Genomic DNA, 19,808 nt, shown 5'->3' on the forward strand with positions numbered 1-19,808 from the left:
AGAACACTATAACTGTTACCTGGTTAATAGAGAAGCACAAAGTGGGGATGAGGCTTCACTCCCTCTTGGCCTCACATGTCATCCTCAGGGTATCATTAGATGTGAGAATTAAGGCCTCAAAGTAGGCATTCTGTAACAAGATGTCAAAATCACATTTATGATGCAGAAGTAATGTTGAAGGTCATGGTCTGCAAAATTACATTTGGAGATGGAAGAAAGATGACAATTTCAAAAGGATGAGGTAAAAGAGTCAAATTTAGTTAGATCTATGTCTCTATAATTCAACAATAAGTGAATGAAACCAGCTCAAGTTGGGAGCGTCAAGTAGCAAAAGGGAAGCCAATTGTGTAATTCTAGTTGGTATGCACTTAATTTAGAAAAATTTTTGTGGTCAGCCATTCCCTAATACAAAACTTGGAAACTGTAGGCCCTAAAAACTGTGCTCACTCAATTTAAAAGGCATATCCTTTGATTTCTATATCTCATAGGCTTCTTTTCCCCTTGAACAATCTGTGTTTCATGTATATATACACCCACACAAAATTGAAAAGCTGTATCAGATATTAGAAAATATCATATCAACTGTTGTTTTGGCCTAATGGAAGGCCTGAAAATTTTGGAAAAAAATAGAAAAGACCCTCCAGCTATATTTAGATTGTATTTTCTCAGTGTGCAAAAATTCAATCGACAAAATATATTTAATGTCTAGAATACATATCAAAGTAACAGATTCAGAAAGTAAAAATTCAATCAACCTATTATTTTTGTATATAAGACATGGAACTGGTTTATTGACTTCACGGACTTCTTCTGGTTGTGTTGGTTGAATCAAATTATTGGCTAGTGTTATCATTCATGGCTTTTACTGAATCTCATTGTTATAGAGGAATACAACATAATCACTTAGAGAGGTCTATGTGTTTACATGTAATTCTGACAGCAGCTATCAGTATAGATAAATTTGACTAGGTAACTTTAAACTTAAGGAATTTATGTAATTAAAAATGGATTTTTACTTACAGTACCTGAAGTATCAAACTTATTAAATATTTATCCTTGTGTCCATTATGTAATACTATTGTTGGTATATACTAGTAACATTTATATAAAGTTGCATTTCCAAATAAATTAATTTTTTCCTGTCTGTGGTGACTGAGTAATTATTATTAAACTGAGCTAGAATGTGTCTTTGAAGCAACCCTATTTCCACATCCCTTAGTAGGGAAAAACAGGCATTTTCAACTTTTCTATTTTGCTTGCAAATGAATTAGTAAACACTTTTACAGAAGCATGTATAAATTATATATAGCACATATAAAATATATAAAAACTAAATTTACTTTTATATAATTTGTATTAAATAATATTGTATTTGTATATAATGTACATATGTATGCAGATATCTATATATAACTTAGGATGTTGAGATTCCATTGACCTGGTGATGACATCTTCAGAATATTAGGAGATAATATTCAGCACCAATTGGAAATGTGTTAACTCTCCAGATGACTTTCTTTCTATCTTTTCTTCAGTCATGTAGGAAGTTCCTTGGTGATGTTGGAAGAATCATGTTGAAGAGACACAGGAAGTAACTCTGAATGTAAAGATTGTGACTTTCTCTTCTCTTCAGGCTTGGCTCAAGGCATTGTTTCCAGTCAATAAAATGTGGTGTTGGCAGCCAAAAAAAGCTCATTTAACAAACATTGATTGATGAGTGTGCTAAGAGCTCTTCATGTCAGTGATACAAAATTGAACAAGGCAAACATGCTCACTGCCATGATGTAGCTCTTATTCTAAAGATGGTGGTGACAGACAGTAGGAAAATAGGCAGAGTTACAATTAACAAAGATTGTGATAAGTATGAAGAGGGAAATAAATGCGGTAAAAAGACAGTGACCTGGGGTATAATGAGATTGGGAATCATTGCCGCTGCTTTAGATAAACTGACTGGAAAAGGTCAAATCTCTGAAAATTCTCTGAGCCAAATAGACTCTCGCCATTCTACATGGCAAGACAAAGGTGGGAAATTAGAGAATCTGGTTTATCTTAACCAGTAGAATCATATTTATTTTAATAAACATCTATAATTAGGACACATTTGAATACATGTATATACATGTTTTTGAAAATCACATACTGATTCAACTTTCTGTATAACTTTCCTTTTTCCAGTGAGGAATGGAGGCTTAGAAAGCCTTCAAGGAAAATAAGCTAGTAAAACCAGCAACTTTCTCAAAATCAGTTATCGATTTAAATATTTAGACAATCATATGAGAAAGACAAAAATACTCTGGGGTAAATAATATTGCTTGAGAAGATTCTTAGGCCTAGGAGAATTCCTACAATTCTGGGATGTTTTGGAGTATAGTTAATGGTGGAAAGAGAGAATACAATTTGAAAAATCCTGTGAAATATAAATCCAAACTAAAGCCAAACTGAAACTAAAAGCAAACTGAAAACTACAATGCCCGAAAGGCAGAACATTATCTAGTTCACCATCATAACATGGAGCTGGCTTTTGTCTCAGATCTTTTCTCCTAAAATGCTACTATCTCAATGTGTCTGGGGTTGTCAAATCATCATTAGAATATATTACCGGTACTTTGATTAGATTAAGTGGAAAGCTAAGCTTTAATTTACAGAAATTCACATCACAGCCAACTCTTACTTGAAACACTTCTAGCCCATAAAGCAGCACTAAAACTTGGTGCATCTAGTAGCTGACACTATGACTTATTTTTTAATATTTGTTAAGGGCAATAAGTAAGAACTAGTTCTTACATCATTTTACAAGCTGAATGGCTGGTTAGTAGTCATTTTTATTCTGACCTGGTTTGAACCTGCACAATACTCACATTGCCTCTGGCATTTGACTGTGTGCAGATTACATTTTGTTTCTTTCTTCAGAAATTGGGCACTGCCAGGCAACACCAGCAATTCCTTGGAAATCATCTTCCAAGCCCATTGATGTAAAAGGCTAAAATGAACTGCTTTCTTTCGTCCCAAATTTCCCTTCCAAATTTTGCTTATGTATCTGATAATTTATTCAAGATTTAGTTTTAAAAATTCACACTGTAAAGCTTTGGGTCTGTGTCTCAGTCTGCACAGATACTGAATCAAACATTTGAGATTTTTTTAAAAATCAGATATAGTTTTAGTCAATTAGGGCCAAGGCAGATAAGTAAAGATTTAGATAACTAAAATAAAAATATTTCCATTGGTTATTTCTGTTTCTCAGGCATATCTGAGGTGTACACACATAAAACATTGACATATTTCTTAACTATCACATTTCCTGAATGTTCCAGATACAGAAAAATTTAGGCTGATTTATTCATTTATTCTTGTGTTCATTCTATAACTTAAAAACAATAACAAAATGACTACTTTGTAACTGGCACTGATCTGGGTCTTGAAGATACAATAGTGAGCAAATAGGAGCAACAATATGACCCTTCCAGACCTTGTAGAAATTAACACGTGATTTTAATAAACTCTGATAAGTGCTATGGCATGGGCAATGCTGGTGTTTGGGAAAAATGCAGCAAAAGTACCTCATTTGGTCTAAGGAAAGTCAGAAAATCTTCATGGCGGAAGTGGCTGAAAATTGAATCATAATAGGTAAAACCAGGTGATGATGTTGGGGAGTGAAGAAGGGGAAGGGACGTTCTTTCTTTTAAAAAAATATTTCAATAATGTTTAGGATACAGGTGGTTTTTTGTGACATGTATAAGTTCTTTAGCAGTGATGTCTGAGATTTTAGAGCACCCATCACTAGACCAGTGTACACTATACCCAATATGTGTTCTTTTATCTCTCAGGTCCCTCCCAACCTCCCCCAACCCTGAGTCCCCAAAGTCCATTATATCATTCTTATGGGACGGGATGTTTGGATTAGAAAAAGTACAGGTGTGGAAGATAATAGGCCAAAGATAACTTGACTAAGAGAAGAAATTAAGTGAGGTTCAGTGTGGTTGGAGTACTGAAACAAAAAGTTATGTGTCTGGAGAAGATGGAGGGGGAAAAGACAGAATGAAAGGCTAGAGAGATAAGGGTGGGGTATACTAAGAATAGTAGCAGGGTTGGTATAATTCAGGGTTTCTCAATCTGGGTGGTGTTGACGCATTGGCCTGGCTAATCCTTTGTTGTGAGAGAAAGGAATGCTTTGCTCTCTGTTGTAGAATATCTAGGAGCATCCTTGCCTTCATGCACCAGATGCCAGTAGCACCCTCCTCTAGTTCTGACAAAAATATCTTGACATAGCCAATGTAAACTGGGAGCCAAAATCACCTCTAGTCCAACAGAATATTAAAAGAATTATAGATTATGGCCAATCGGGATTTGTCCCAGGAATGTAGGGGTGGTTCAACATAAGGAAACAATCAGAGGAATACCCTATCTTAATAGAATGAAGGGGAGAGAAAAACTCATATGATCATATCAATTAATGCACAAAAAATCATTTAACACAATCCAAAACACTTTCGTGATAAAAACATTCAGAAGACTAGGACTACAAAGAAACTTTCTCAAAATAAAGGACATTTGAGGGAAACCTGCAACTAACATTATACTCAATGGTAAAAGACTGACATCTGTTTCACTCTGATCGGGAACAAGACTTGAATAGTCTCCTTCACCATTGCTGTTCAACACTGTACTGGAAGTTCTAACCAGAGCAAGTAGGCAAAAAAACTGAATAAAAGGTATCTAAATTGGGAAGAAAATAAATAACAAAATGATGTCCATTTGCAGATTGCATAATCTTACATATAAAAATCTCAATCTTCCAAAAAGCTACTAAAGGACAAATTCAGTAAAGTTGTAGGTACAAGATCAAAATATAAAAATTAGTTTTATAAAATAATTAAAAAACAAATAAAAAATAAGGACAAAAATTAGTTATGTTCCTATATGCCAGCAATTAATTATCTGAAAAGCAAATTAAGAAAAAAACATCAATTTATAATAGCATTCTGAAGGATAAAATACCCATGAATAAATGTAACAGAGAAAGTGAAAAACTTGTACACTGAGAACTAGAAAATATTGCTGAAATTAATTAAAGAAGATCTAATAAATAGAAAGATATCTTATGTTCATGGATTAGAAGCCTTAATATCGTTAAGATGTCAGTGTTACCTACTGATGTGATTGCAGATTCAAGGCAATCCCTGTTAAAATTCCAATGGCTTTTTTAGAAAACAGTTATGGAAAAGCTGATTCTCAAATTTCTATGTAATTGCAAGGGCCTGAATAGCCAAAATAACGTTGAAAAAGAACAAACTTGAAAGACTTATACTTCCCAATTTTAAAGCTAAATATGAACGTATGATAATCAAAACAGTGTGGTACTGGAAAAGTTTTGTGGTTTCCAAAAAACTCCACATAGAACTACCTTGTAACCCTATCATTTCAGTCCCAGGTTTATACCCTAAATAACTGAAAACTGGTACTCAAACAAGTACCTGTACACACATGCTTATAGCAGCACATTCAAAATAGCCAAATGGTGGAAACAGCCCAGATGCTCAATTAACAAATTGTGATATATACATAAAATGGAATATTATTCAGCCATAAAGAGCAATGAGGTTCTGACACATGCTGAAACATAGATAAACCTTGAAAATATTATACTAAGTGAAAGAAGCTGGACACAAAGGTCATATATTGCATGAATCCAGTTATACAAAATATCCAGAATTGATAAATCTGTATAGGCAGAGGACAGATTGGTAGTTGTTGTGGCCTGGAAAGTGAAACGGAGAAAATGGGGAGAAATTTACTAATTGGTAAGAGCTTCTTTCTTTGGATTGATGCAAATGTTTTCGAAGAGGATAGTGGTTGTGCAACATTGTGACTGTATTAAATGCAACTGAATTGTCCACTTTACAATGGTTATTTTTATGTCATGGGAATTATACTTCAATAAATTGTGTTTTTTAAATCACCCCTGGTTGAGGACCCCTTCCTTCCTCCTTCGTTCCTCTCTCCCTTCCTTCCTTCCTTTCTCCTTCCCTCCTTCCCTCTCTCTCTCCCTCCCTTCTTTCTTTCCTTTTTTCCTTTATTTGTTTCTCTCTTCCTCTTTTCCTCTCTTTCTCTCTTTCTTTATTCTTGTAAATGTATATTTCTTTCAAGGTTGGGGTCATATTGTGGTATATCTGGATACTCACCTACATTCAGTGACAATATAAATTAAATTAATATACTAGTTCCATTAACCAGAACTTTAAGAAGACATTTATATAGTTTTTATATTCATTTCACTGCTGTAATTGATTTGCAAAAAAGTAATTCATTTAATCTTCATGAAAAATATACGAGGCAGGCACTGTTAGTATCCCTATTTGACAAATAAGAAAACTGAGGTCTAGAGAGATCAGAACACCTACCCAAAGTGAAATAGCTGGAAAATGGCAAAAGTGGGATTTCAATACAAAAATCTAGCTTCTTTATTCTCAAGCACTTAATTATGCTGATATTCTAAATATAAATTATACAAAGAAGGAAAAGGCAATACACATGCGTTCTCTCATGTTTGGAGTCAGCTCTAAGCAGAAATGTGTGGCCTACCTAAACTCATCAATAGTAATAAAATAGGTAAATGATGGTCTTACTATCCATCACTTACTAGACTACTTCGTAGTCATTAAAATGGATAAATATGAAGGCTGTGTAGCAACATGAAAAATATTTGTAATCTTATATGTTTCAAAAAAATCAGAAAGGCAAACCATTTCTGTAGTATGATTATCCTTATATAAACATTCTGACTATATACAAAAATTAGCAAAAGAACATAGGCAAGTGAAATCAGTAAGGTAGGCAAAATAGATTGGTGGTGAATATTTTTAACTCTTACTTAAAGTTCTGTTATTGTAGCTCTTGTTTTAATGTGATGAAATCATATTTACAAAAAAATACAAATCAAAATTAATATGGCAAACTACTCAATATCTATCTTGCAACATGAGCTTCATAACACAAAGACCTTATACAGAAGCTATGGAATACTGATGTTTCTGTGCTTTTTTATAAATAAGAGATTCAATTTCAAAAAACTTGTAATGATTAGTTCTAACAATGTTTTCCCTGAAACTCCTATCAATAACGATCCTGTCAATTTGTTTAACTCTGTGTTCCAATAGAGTAGCTCAGTACTACATACCACTCGAAATATTTACATACATATGAAGACACAGAAAAAGGAAAGGGAGTTACATAGAAAATAAAGAGGCCAGTAACTGCGCACACTTTCTTCCCAACTCAGTGACTTGGCTATATTAATTTACCCTCTATATTATTAAACAATGATCATTATGTAGTATGTGTCCTATCTACTATGTTCATATTTTAAATAAAATCAGAAATGTAGAAAATATTCAAAGGAATAATGCTAATCTCCAAACAAACTTTAGAAGATTTTATGTACTCTACCACTAGATAAAAGGTAAGAAGTTTTAAAAAGGCTTTTCCAAGTTTGTAATAAAGAAAGTAATTTAGCCAGGAATATGATCTTTCCAAAAAATGACATCAGAAAAACAGGATATCTGTATGAAACTCCACACTATCCACAAAAATCAATTTTAAATAGATCACAGAGTAAACATAAAAACTAAAACTATACAATTCTAGAAGGAAACATAGGAGAAAATATTTGTGACCTTGGGATAAGCAAAGATTTCTTAGGACTCAAAAATGACTAACCATAAAAATATAGATAAATTTGACTTTATAAAAATTAAGACTACCTGCTCTTCAACAGAGACTGAGAGAAAATATTCAAAATACATATATCTGATAGAAGGTTGTGTCTAAAATATGTAAAACAATAACACTAACAAGAAGCAATCAAATAGGCAAAATATTTTCATAAACACTTTACAAAGTAAAATATGTAGAGTCAATAGGTACATAAAAAGATAAGTCATTAGAGAAATGCAAATTAAAGCTACAATGAGATATAGCACTTCACACCCAGAATAATGACTAAAACTAAAAAGACTGATCACCCCAAACATTGATGATGAGGTAGAACAGCTAAACCTTTCATATATTGCTGGCAGGAATGTAAAATGGCACAACCACTTTCAAAAACATTTATTAAGTTAAACATCACATATAACCCATTAATTCCTCTCTAAAGTAGAACATAAGACAAATGAAAACATGTATCTACCCAAAGAATTGCTCTTAAATGTTAATAGGAACTTTATTCATAATAAGCCCAAACTGGAAAAAAACCAAATATCCATCAATAGGAGAATGGCTAAACAAATTGTGGCATATGGAATACTACTCAGCAATAAAAAGGAAAAAGGTAGTGATTTGTGTAAATACATGGATGAAACTGACAATGTGCTGAACTAAATGTCCAGCATAAAGCACCGTACTACATGCTTCCATTTATATAACGTTCTAGAATCAGAAAAACACTAATTTGTGGTGATCAAAATCAGATCAGTCATTGTAGGCAAGAAATGTGGTAGGATTGACTTCAAAAAAGTGTGAAAGTACTTTTCTGGATGATATATAAGTATTCTTTATTTTGATAGGCAGGAACAGGGATTTATATGGGCATACACATTTTTCAAATTCATTTAACTGGACCCATAAAATATGTGCATTTTGTTACATGTGAATTATATCTTAATAAAGTCAATGACAATTTCATATTTTGGAGGGAACTAAGGGGGGTGATGGAAAGTGAATAAAGGAAAGGGTAGAAAAATAAGGAGGAAAAAGCCATGCTTATCTAGTAACTGAAGTTCTGTTTACACACAAGTGGAATTCTCTTTTAGTCTTGTGGCTCTCATTCTTTTGTTACTAGCCTAACAGTGTTCAATGCACTGTCTTCTATGATGCTCTCTTTCAAATTTCCTCAGACCCTGGCAATAAGACAACTCAATTTAACCAGTTCTCAGGACTATGAACCTATATGTATCTGACTATATATAAAAATATGGTAATCATAGAGTTTTTAAGATGTCAAAGCTCAAAGAGTTTATCTGGGCCAAAGAGACATTCTCCACACACACACACTCACAAGATTTTTCTGTTATTCTTTCTCAAATGTGCCCAGACATTAATGTTCTAAGGGCTTAAAATCAGACCATCAACAAATAAATAAAATTATAGTCCTATTATGACCTACATCTACCAACTTAAAAAAAAAAACAAACTTGAAATCACTACATTACTAATAGTTTCACTTAAAAAATGCAGACTCAAATTGTCTGGAAGAGAGAATGTAAAAAAGCCTGTGGCACACTTTCCAAAAGCCCCTCCTTCAAATCTGCCACATTGACTTCTTTTCAAATTCCTTCCCTAAGTAGTTAGAAAGATGGGAGATGGGTCAATGAATTTGGCCCTTTATGTATGGTCCTATAAAAAGCTAGCCACTCACCATTCTCACCTTATGAATTCATGGGTCAGAGATTACATTTGTAAATAAAAGAAAAAGGAGAGAGGAAAATGGTGTTTTTGTTTTTTTTTTTTAGAGGCATTGGAAAGCAGCCATCTTATCAACACCAAGGTCTTCAGTCTGGCAGAAAACATTAGCAACACAAAAGATATGCTTATCTCTCAGATGTCTGCTGGAGTTGCCAAAATAATTTCCATTAAATTATGAATTAGAGAGACATGACTATATGAAAGACCAAGTGACCAGTACTTGACTAAAAGAAAACAACATGAATTGGATCGATTTAGGAAATAAATCTTTATTAATTCTTTCAGCAATTATGTTACCTATATTGACCACCTGTGCACCAATCATGACCTCAAGAGACAAGAATAATTAAGACGAATGATGGTTGAAAAAACTTATAGAAAAAGGACATTATTGGGGGACTTAGGGCCTTTGGATCAGTGAATTGTGAATCTTGGCCAAATTATTTACCTAGACAGCATTATTTTCTTCATTTATGAAACCAGGACTTTAGACTTTGTTTAGAAATAAAACTGTAATTGTTCTATTATGCTTCTTGTTTGTGAGCATTACTATTCCATACAGGTCATATACAGGTTAGAAAGCTGTGAGTCATTCAGAGCACTATCTTTCCCTAGCCCTGCTCCTCACCACACGTGTTCAGTGAGTCACTGAGTCCTGTGGATTGAACTCATTTTGTGAAAGGCTTCTCTTCACCTTTAGGATAATATCTTAACTGATAATACAGGCATAAATGAACTTTCCTCGTATCCTGGCATTTAACAACAACTGCAGCAGAGTTACATATTTAGCCTTACTAAGTATGGAGCATATAATTTAATCCTCTTGAAAACATGGCATAGATATTTGTTTAGATTGCCTTCCTTCAACAGTGGGCCTTGAGACAAGGGCTTATTTGGGAAGTGATTACCAGAAGCACAAATCAGTGTGTGGAGAAAGTGAGACAGGGAAGGGAGAAAATTCAGTAAAATGTGCAGAATGGTGTGAATCACACTGCAAGGAACTGAAGCTCAGTTTCTCTGTAGATCTACTAAGGTTCTATAGAATATACACTCTAGAATTGCCCTATAAAGGGATGGAGAACCTGGTATATTTATCAACCTACTCTTTTACTTCATCAGTTCAGGAATACCTCTGGGAACATTAAATCACTTGTTGCTACTTCCAGTCAGCATTTCTGGTTTGCCCTATGCATTGGTTAGCAAGTTCTGGGGAACCTCAGAGATGCAGAAGCAACACAGGAACTTGAAGGAGAGAAGCTTGGAACTCTCCAATAGTATCTGTGGGTGAAGTTAAATGCATGCTAACAAGATGTAGATTCATTTCCTGCAGTACAAATTAAAGTTCCCAATTTTCACATATGGAAATTGATACAAAAGCTTAGAGATGTTAAAGAACTTAGCAAGGTCACACAGTAAGTCACATATCTGTAAAACAAAACTAGAAAGATAGGGTCCAGAGCCTGAACCCATAACCACTATAACACATTGATTCTCTGCCTCCTAATTATTCAGCCATATCAAACCACCTGCAGTTCCCTGAACAGGACTTACTGTTTCTGATTTTTGTTTTTAACCTTTCTTACCTCTCTGGCTACCATGTTCTTCTGTCCTTGGTCCAGCTGGTAAACACCAAATAGTACTCCAGATCTTTGTCAGAGATTCATTTTTCTAATTTTAAGCAATTATTTATATTTATATAAAAGTAATGCACATGTGTGTTTAAGAAGCCAAATAAATCTGAGAACAACAAAGGCAATATAAATCTCTTCCCTAGGCCATTCCCTGTAAGTATCCACTCTGTTTTCCAGTTATTCTCCCTGGTATTTACATCTATATTTCTAAATAATGTCTATGACATGGCAATATTTTGATTCACGACTTGGTATTCTCCGGCTGGGTGCAGTGGCTCATGCCTGTGAAGCCACAGACAGAACTTTGCGAGACCGAGGCAGGTGGATCACATGAGGTCAGGAGTTCAAGACCAGCCCGGCCAACGTGGCGAAACCCTGTCTCTACTAAAAATACAAAAATTAGCCATGCATGGTGGCAGGCGCCTGTAATCCCAGCTACTCAGGAGGCTGAGTTACGAGAATCGCTTGAACCTGGGAAGCAGAGGTGGCAGTGAGCTGAGATTATGCCACTGCACTCCAGCCTGGGCGACAGAGCAAGACTCTGTTCTCAAAAAAAAAAAAAAAAAAAAAAAAAAGACTTGATGACTTGGCATTCTCCATTGGCATCCAATTTTAATAGGTAACAATACGACTCTCTTGTATCTCTATTCTCCACTCAGTTTTCCAATATAATTCTGTATCAGGTTTTCTTTCCATCCATATTCCATATTCAGTACTTTCCTGCTTAAGCCTATACAAATGTTGTCCACTGAAGATTCAAACAGTATGATCACATTTTCATTATAAATAACTTTTCCTTTTTTATTCAAGAGTTAATTATTGTAAGTTTCATTGCTTTTATTGTTTTGGCATCTACAGAAGAGGTTTTGGTTTTTTGTTTGTTTGTTTTTGCTATTCAAGTACTCTATAAAACCGTCTTGACACAATTTTCCTCATGATAGTTCCTGTCAGATAATCCACTCATTCCTTCAATTTTGCTAGAGTTATTCCTTTGAAGCCCTTTCATACACTACTGCAATACACATTTGTTTTTCTCCAGGCCTGCTAAACCACTATTATTGATGGACTTCCCTTAATCCTTCTCCTTGTTGACTCTCCTGTTTTAGACTCCTTGTCTTTAGCTTCCTTTGTGTATTACTGATTTTTGGAGCATGTCTTCAGATGTCTGATTACAGGGAATAAATTTTAAGTAATTTTGGAATACAAAAAGGATTTTTATTTTACTCTCATATTTGCTTAGGTTGTCCTCTTTATCACTACAGTTCCAAGATTTGGATCATTTTATTTAGGATTAAAAATTCTTTAGCATTCTGACGTTACTGCTACTATCATCAACTTATTTTTATTTCCAGTCTCCTTTCTGGATAATTTATTCAATTTTATCTTCCAGTTCTTGTACTAAATGTTGTTTTGTTGCCTTTTTGTTTGTTGTGAGTCTGGCTATCATAACTTAAACATCCTCAAATTCTTTCTTATTCTCTGCTGGTTGGTGTCCTTTTGTTTGTTTGTTTATTTATTTATTTTGAGACAGAGTATCACCCTGTTGCCCATGTGGGAGTGCAGTGGCCCTATCTCAGCTCACTGTAATAGTTGCTGCCTGCTGGGTTCAAGCAATTCTTCTGCCTCAGCCTCCTGAATAGTTGGGATTACAGGCATGTGCCACCATGCCTGGCTAATTTTTTTTTGTATTTTTAGTAGACACGAGGTTTCACCATATTGGCCAGGCTGGTCTCAAATTCCTGACCTTGTGATCCGCTCGCCTTGGCCTCCCAAAGTGCTGGGATTACAGGCGTGAGCCACCGTACCTGGCCCTTTTGTTTATTTTTTAAGCTTCCCTTTTATGATTGAAAAAGGCTTTAAAAACTCTATGAAGAAAATGGTGATGTTTTTGAACTGTTCTTAATCTTTCTTCATAATGCCAGTAATTACTTAGTTGGGGTCTTACCTTCTTCCACTGAGGACTTCCTCAAACGTGATAAACCTAGCAATACATTCATTTATCTGTGCTCATCATTGTGGCTTGTTGACTTGTGGGCTTTCTTCTTAGGTTATCAAGGCTAACTCTGGTTTTTACTGGGGAATTTCGAAACATGGATATTTAAGAGCCTATGTACATATGTTACATTTATTTATATTTATGTGTCTTTCAACTTATCCACAGAAGGATCATATAAACTCCCAGCTTTCTGCTATTTTTTTGGTCTTAAAACTGAAATTGTGCAGCTCTTGCGGCTCAATTTGTCTTCAAATATTTTCCAACCTACCGTAGGTTGAGAGAAAAAGAAGGTCTAAGTGGCAGACTTTCAGATGAGCCCTCTGTTTTAGGTTTAAGCATTTCTACCACTGCCTCCTAAGATGCCCAGCTTCTGAGCCTTCTAGGGGAGTCTGCATGGTAATTCACTTGCTTCTTCCAGTTGTCTTCCTTTGAAAGCACTTTAATGTGACTTTTTTCTTCTATGTTTCATTGAGAATGAAATTTAGTTTTTTGTTTCTTGTTCTATTCACTATTGAGAGTCATTTTATGGGATGGCCAGTGCAAAAAAAATGTCTTCTCTCAATGTCTTGAGACTAAAACTACCACTTTTGCGAAGTATTCTTCCTTGACCGTCATCAATAATTATCTTTTGCCTATTCTGGTCTACCATTTTACTATGTCCATATTTATGTTCTCTTATTTATTACATTTATCATGATCTTTGACAGATCCCTGTGTTCCTATTGACCTGTGATCCCCTCAAGAAAAAAAAATGTGTCATTTCTTAAATTTGTATCCACATAGGACTTAACACAAAAAAGCTGCTAAATAACTGCTGGCAGAATAGAATTAATAGTGGAAAAAGCAAGAGGATGTTATTCTATGTCATTACTTCTATTCATCTCTTTACTTTTCTGCCACACACAGAAACTTGGTTCTCAACATCTCCAAGCCTTGATTCATAGGATGAATAAAGCAAGCTAATGACAACGTGCATTCAAGTTATGTGATAGCTAAATAGGAAAGAGGCCCACACTGGCGAATACAAATAAAGAATTCTTCAATTAATGTTACCAGTCATCCTGCCTTTGCCACCACTCTTCTCCTTTCTTTTATTTTATTTCAACCCTCCCGTTCTGCCAAAGTCTGCGATTGTAATGGTGTATACTCATCAAGCCACACAGAACTGAAGAGTGAGTGTATTCTTTAGTTGAATGCCACCTACTTCTTAAAGACTTCCCTGATTGCCGAGCTGGAAATCAACTCTTTCTCTTTTGAATTCTGTAATACTTCTGCTATCACAGTAGCTGCCTCTGTGCACAAAAATCTCTACTGAATGAAGAAATAAATGAATGGTGACCATGTGGGAGACAGGACCGTTCTTGCTCTGTGCCCCTACTGTAGTCATGGAGAGATATCTAAGAAAGATGATTCTCCTATACCATTTGAGTGAGTGAGAGTATTTAACTAATGTGTTTTAGTAGCATGATACCATTATATCTGAGTATTCATGAATTGTGTCTGCAACTTGATACAGCCTATGATTAAATAGAGGTCTTCAGTTAAAACTAGAATTCTACCCAGATTTAACTAGAGGGCATAGGACAGTAATAATCACGTCCTAACTACCTGAGTCCATCCCCTTAAACATAAAATGCAGCATAGATTCAATAGTCTTATTGTGCCAGAATCTTTAAATTTAAATACTACAGCAGTAAATGTTTAAAATTATCTTTTAATTCAATCCTTAAGACTTTTGATGACTTTATCTTTCTTCAGAAATCAGACCCTTTTCCTAGAATTTACAATGAAGTTGTTCGCATATTGAGCAATCTATTTTATTGCATTAATTACTCCCAGTCTCACATTTTTCATATGATAATTTGTTATTTACTTATCTTCTCAACCAACAATTAGACCATAAACTGAATAAGTCATGATTCTGGAAAAATATACATATGCCTCTCATTTATTTGGCAGAAGAATACACAAATACAGCATCTTTTTTAGTAAGATGAAGCTAATTTGAATAATATCAATATTTGTGAATGCATTTGGCTACTAGTTAATCCAAAGTAATTAGGCCTTGTGTTAATTATTCTGAAAGTCCCTGGCCTCTTTAGAAGTTACAGGCAATATATTACTTCTACCCCAGCCATGCTTTCCAATCTCATCTCTTATCATTTGCCTGAATATACTTTTTTCTTGTCAGAATCCTCAAGAGACGTCAGAGCCTGAGGAAAGTCACTCCGACTTTCATCTTCACAACCCAGTGCCTAATGCATTGCCTGGAATGTAACAAGTATTTAACAAGTGATAGTGTAATTAGTGGGTGCTCCATTATTACCATACTCATTATTCTATAAATAGCATGCATTTTGACCTCTCTCATTCATCTCTTCTCGAAAATTTCTTATGTTTGCTTTTCTCCCCAATACAACTTCCTCTCACTTCTTAATGCTATGGCCTTTTGAATATTTGTGACCTGCCTGGGAGTCTGGCCCCTTGGAAATTTGGTTCACACACTGTATTTCAGTATGGACTTTGTGTCTGTGATGGTTAATTTTAGGGATCAATCTGATCGGATTAAATAATACCTAGAGAACTAGTGAAGCATTATTTTTAGCGTGTCTGCAAGGACATTCCCAGAAGAAATTAGCACATGAGTCTGAGTGAACTAAGGGGAAGATCTGTCCTCAGAGTGGGTGGGCACAATCCTATCAGCTGGGGGCCTGGATGGAACAAAAACAGAAAAGGTGAATTGGTCTCTGCCTCCAGAGCTGGGCTACACTAGTCTCCTGCCTCTGACATTGAAACTCCAGCTTTTGGAGTTACACCACAAGCACTCCAGTTTCTCAGGTTTTTGGCTTTGGGCTGAGAGTTAAACCATGGGCTTCCCTGGTTTGGGGGCATTTGAACTTAGACTGAGCCAGGCTACCAGCATCCCAAGGGCTCCATCTTGCAAAAGGCCTGTCCTGGGACTTTTCAGTCTCCATAATCGAGAGTCTCAATTTTTCTAATAAACTTCTGTCATAATATCTATACACATACCTTACTGATTCTGTCTCTCTGGAGGACCCTGACTAATACAGTGTCTATCTTTCTTATTATGCTGTGAGCTCTTTTAGAAAGGAATCTCTAAGGACTTGAGAAGTAACAGGTGGTTAATGAGGTTTGATGAACTGATCCTTAAATTTTACATATTTCCCTGATAAGCTGAATAATGTAGTTCAGAGGTTCCCCAGTTTATTCATATCATGATCTCCTTAGTGGATCAATCATTTTTATGGCACCCCTAGGGCAAACTAACTATATAATAGTTCCATTTTTAAGTATTTTGGTTCAAAGAAATTATATTCAAATGACTTACAGGATGCTTTAAAAAAATAATATGTATATATTGGAGGAAAAATAGCATTCTTATCTTATTCTTAAGTACCCACTTCTACTTATAACAAGCATACTTCCGTTGGGCACAGCACAACTTTTCAAAACTTAGAGTAAGATTGCCCAGCCTCATTTCCTGTTCTACATTGATGTCACACAGTATTTGCTTTTTATCACAACATCCACTGGAAACCCAGCTTTAATAAATATATGATATTGAAAGAAATATAATAAGATATGTGTTGAAATGAAACTAACTCACACTCAGTAGTTGACAGATATTGAGCATCACTGTTTCACCAGAATATTTAATTACATCCTATGATCTTTCTCTGAGTTCACTGTTGCATCCTAGGGTGCTTGGTGCTCTGTTTGGGAATTAAGAATTTGGTGGTAAAATGCATTAATTTTGGCAAAAGCCTGCCTGATTTTGAATTCTGACTCCACAATCTAACAGCTGTTTTTTCTATTTGAGAAATTTACTTTACATCTCTGAATCTCATTTTACTTTTCTGTAAAATGGGGAATGATACCACATATCCTTTGAGGTTTTTATGAGAATTAAATATGTTAGCCTAAAGTACTAAAGAAAGTGCCTGAAACTATATCAATTGGTGGTTGTTCTTGTTGTGATTATGACTAATTTGAACTGTATACAATGCATATACAACAGAAATTAGCTAAATAGCACTGGGGGTCACTATATGGCCCCAGGTGACTACCACTTTCCATATAACATCTACAATAGTCCCTTAGTCATAATAATTTCAATAATGCTACACTAGCTGAAATTTACTACTAGTTGCTGTATGTCAGACATTGTGCTAAGACTTTTAGATTCAATAATCTCACTTAATCCTCCGTACAATCATATGAGGTGGGACAACTATTATTTCTCAATTTTACACATAGGAAAAATGAGGCCAGTGAAATCAAAGTGTATATCTCTGGCCAAACATGTAGTAAGTGGTTCATCTGACCAGTATTCAAATCCAGGTGTGCCTGGCTCCAAAATTCGAGTTCTTTACTACTGCCCCTTCTAATTAACCAAAGGGTAAGGTTGATTCTGTCATCGGACTAAGAGTCCCTGCTCTTCTCATGACAGAGGAATGCAGCAGAGGTCATGAAATCAGATGTAGATTTGAATCAGGACCTGGGAGGACTTCAACTGCACATCGCTCTAGCTTCATCTCAATCACAATCCTGACCACCTTGTCAAACCTGCTCCTCATATTTTTTCTCAAAGTACTGACTTAGAGTAGAAGATAAGAAAGCTTCTCAGGGCTGCTGAATATTAAGTGAAAATCTTAGCAAACCCATTACAACGTACATCACCTTCCTTCAAGCTTCATCTATATAAGGAATTTCTTTTTCCCCAAATTTGCCAGCTTTGAAAGATACTATTTTAGAAATGTTCAAAGGTTAGAATATGTGCCTAGCCCACCATCCAAGGAACGATGCATGGTATTGATGTCTTCCAGCCATGCACACCTCCATAAAAGTTTATGGAATCCTAAATCAAGAGGCAATTTTTGTCTTTTGACAGTAATATAGAAAGTACCTACTTTCCCCATGATGGTATACCTGTTTTATGTGGTTTCTTCAATCAAAAAAAGATTAGATTCTTCCATTGTTTAGCAGAGTTGGATATGTTTTAAAGTCAATCTTTTAATAAGATTGACTATTTACATATCCTAAATCAAAAAGCAATTCTCTTTTTCTGACATTAATACTTAAAAGTGATTCTTCTATCTGTTTTTATAGGACTTGGTTCACTGCTTTTTGAATGCACCTGATGTAAATATCAGATGTGAAAAACATAAAGCACTGTTCCTAAAGAAGGATATTGGTCAGATATATATTTGGCCATGTAGAATACTCAAGCATAATGGAAAAGCTGATAAATAAATGCTCCACTAACTACACAACAATTTTAAGATAAGATCGATAGGTAGTTCAAAATTGAGTCAGCAGTAGGGACCCAGCTATAAAGACCTGTATATAGAAGAGATACGTAAAAATAATTAAAGACTTAAAAATTACAATAAAAGGATAGAGTATGGGAAGAAGCATTTAAAAATTAAATCTCTTTTTAGTTTCTTTGTCAAGAAGCTAATAAGGTTGTATACACACACAAAGTATGAGTGTGTATATAAACAGAAGCATGTGTCTCTTCCTTGTCTGTTCAGATGGATCTCAGAAGACCATCAACAACTTGGGTAAAAATAGAAGAATAAAAAACATATCATTTTTGCAGATATAACTAAATCTTTGCAAATATGTTAAGAGAAAATAAATAATGTAAAGTAAATTTTTGTGTATTCTAAATTAGAATATGTGTGAATGCAAACTCAAAATAACTATATCTTTTAAAAAGTCCAAAGTAATAGAACAGCTACTGGCTCTGTTTAGAGTTAAAAATTATTGCCACACAGATAAACTTGTTTATTAAACTGGGAATAGAAAAACAATGGTAGATAATATTTATATTATTTTGATATTTTAAAGGTGTTTCTTTTTTGCCTTGGTAAATTGTAAACAAGAAAATTAACAATAAAAGATTAGAAACTATATTCTAAATATTACTTTCTTTTCCTCTACAATTTTGCATGCATCTCCAAAAAGGTACCTTGATTTTTTAAGAATGAATGTGGAAACCACAGCCACTGGATTTGTATATGAAAATCTGTATGTGAATTCCTGCTCTGTAGTCTCAGGCAAGTCCCTTGAATCCCCTTAGAACCTCAATGCTCATCGGGGATCATAATATCAAATTTATTATAATTTCAAATGCAAACGCTGTTTCCCCCTTAAAATTTTTAGCTTCATTTGTATGTCTGTTATTCTTTTTATAATCTTATTAAAACAAGAAAAACTTTCTTCTCTTTTGCCACAATTAAAATTCAATTATTTCATGTTGAACAGACTAAACACACATAAACAATCAGGACTTTTGACTTACTTTACTACAATTGCTTTAAATATTTTAAATGGTAATTCTAAAATTGAATTATTATGTTCTCTTAAAGTGTCTAAACAGTCTGACAAATCAACAGTAGGTCCTTAACAAGAAAAACCTAAGCATTTAATTCATGTATTTACCCTTACAAAATAGTAAATCTTAACTTCTTTTAAATATTTCAAAACTTTTTCTATAAAGTTAGTTAATTTTTATATACAGTACTTTTCAATTTAAACGGGTAAATCTAAAATCAGTTATTTATTTACAAAATTAAAAGTGCAAACACAAATCAAATCTGGCAAAGACTCCTTACAGTCTTAAATACAACAAGCACTTTTTACACCAAACATGTAGAAAGGATTCTAATTAATACAAACTTAATTCTAAATAGCTC

The 19,808-nt window shown here is 34.5% G+C and overlaps 1 protein-coding gene across 6 annotated transcripts in view; it reads right to left on the reverse strand.

Moving 5' to 3' along the window:
* CNTN6 (contactin 6) overlaps positions 1-19,808 on the reverse strand; it is a 319,353-nt gene that overhangs the window by 281,685 nt on the left and 17,860 nt on the right. The window contains exon 2 of one of the 6 annotated variants that reach the window (XM_024243955.3): positions 20-130. The gene's annotated coding sequence lies outside the window, so the exon portion shown is untranslated. 6 annotated transcript variants of the gene reach the window in all.

This window comes from Pongo abelii, chromosome 2, assembly GCF_028885655.2.
Source record: "Pongo abelii isolate AG06213 chromosome 2, NHGRI_mPonAbe1-v2.0_pri, whole genome shotgun sequence".
NCBI lineage: Eukaryota > Metazoa > Chordata > Mammalia > Primates > Hominidae > Pongo > Pongo abelii.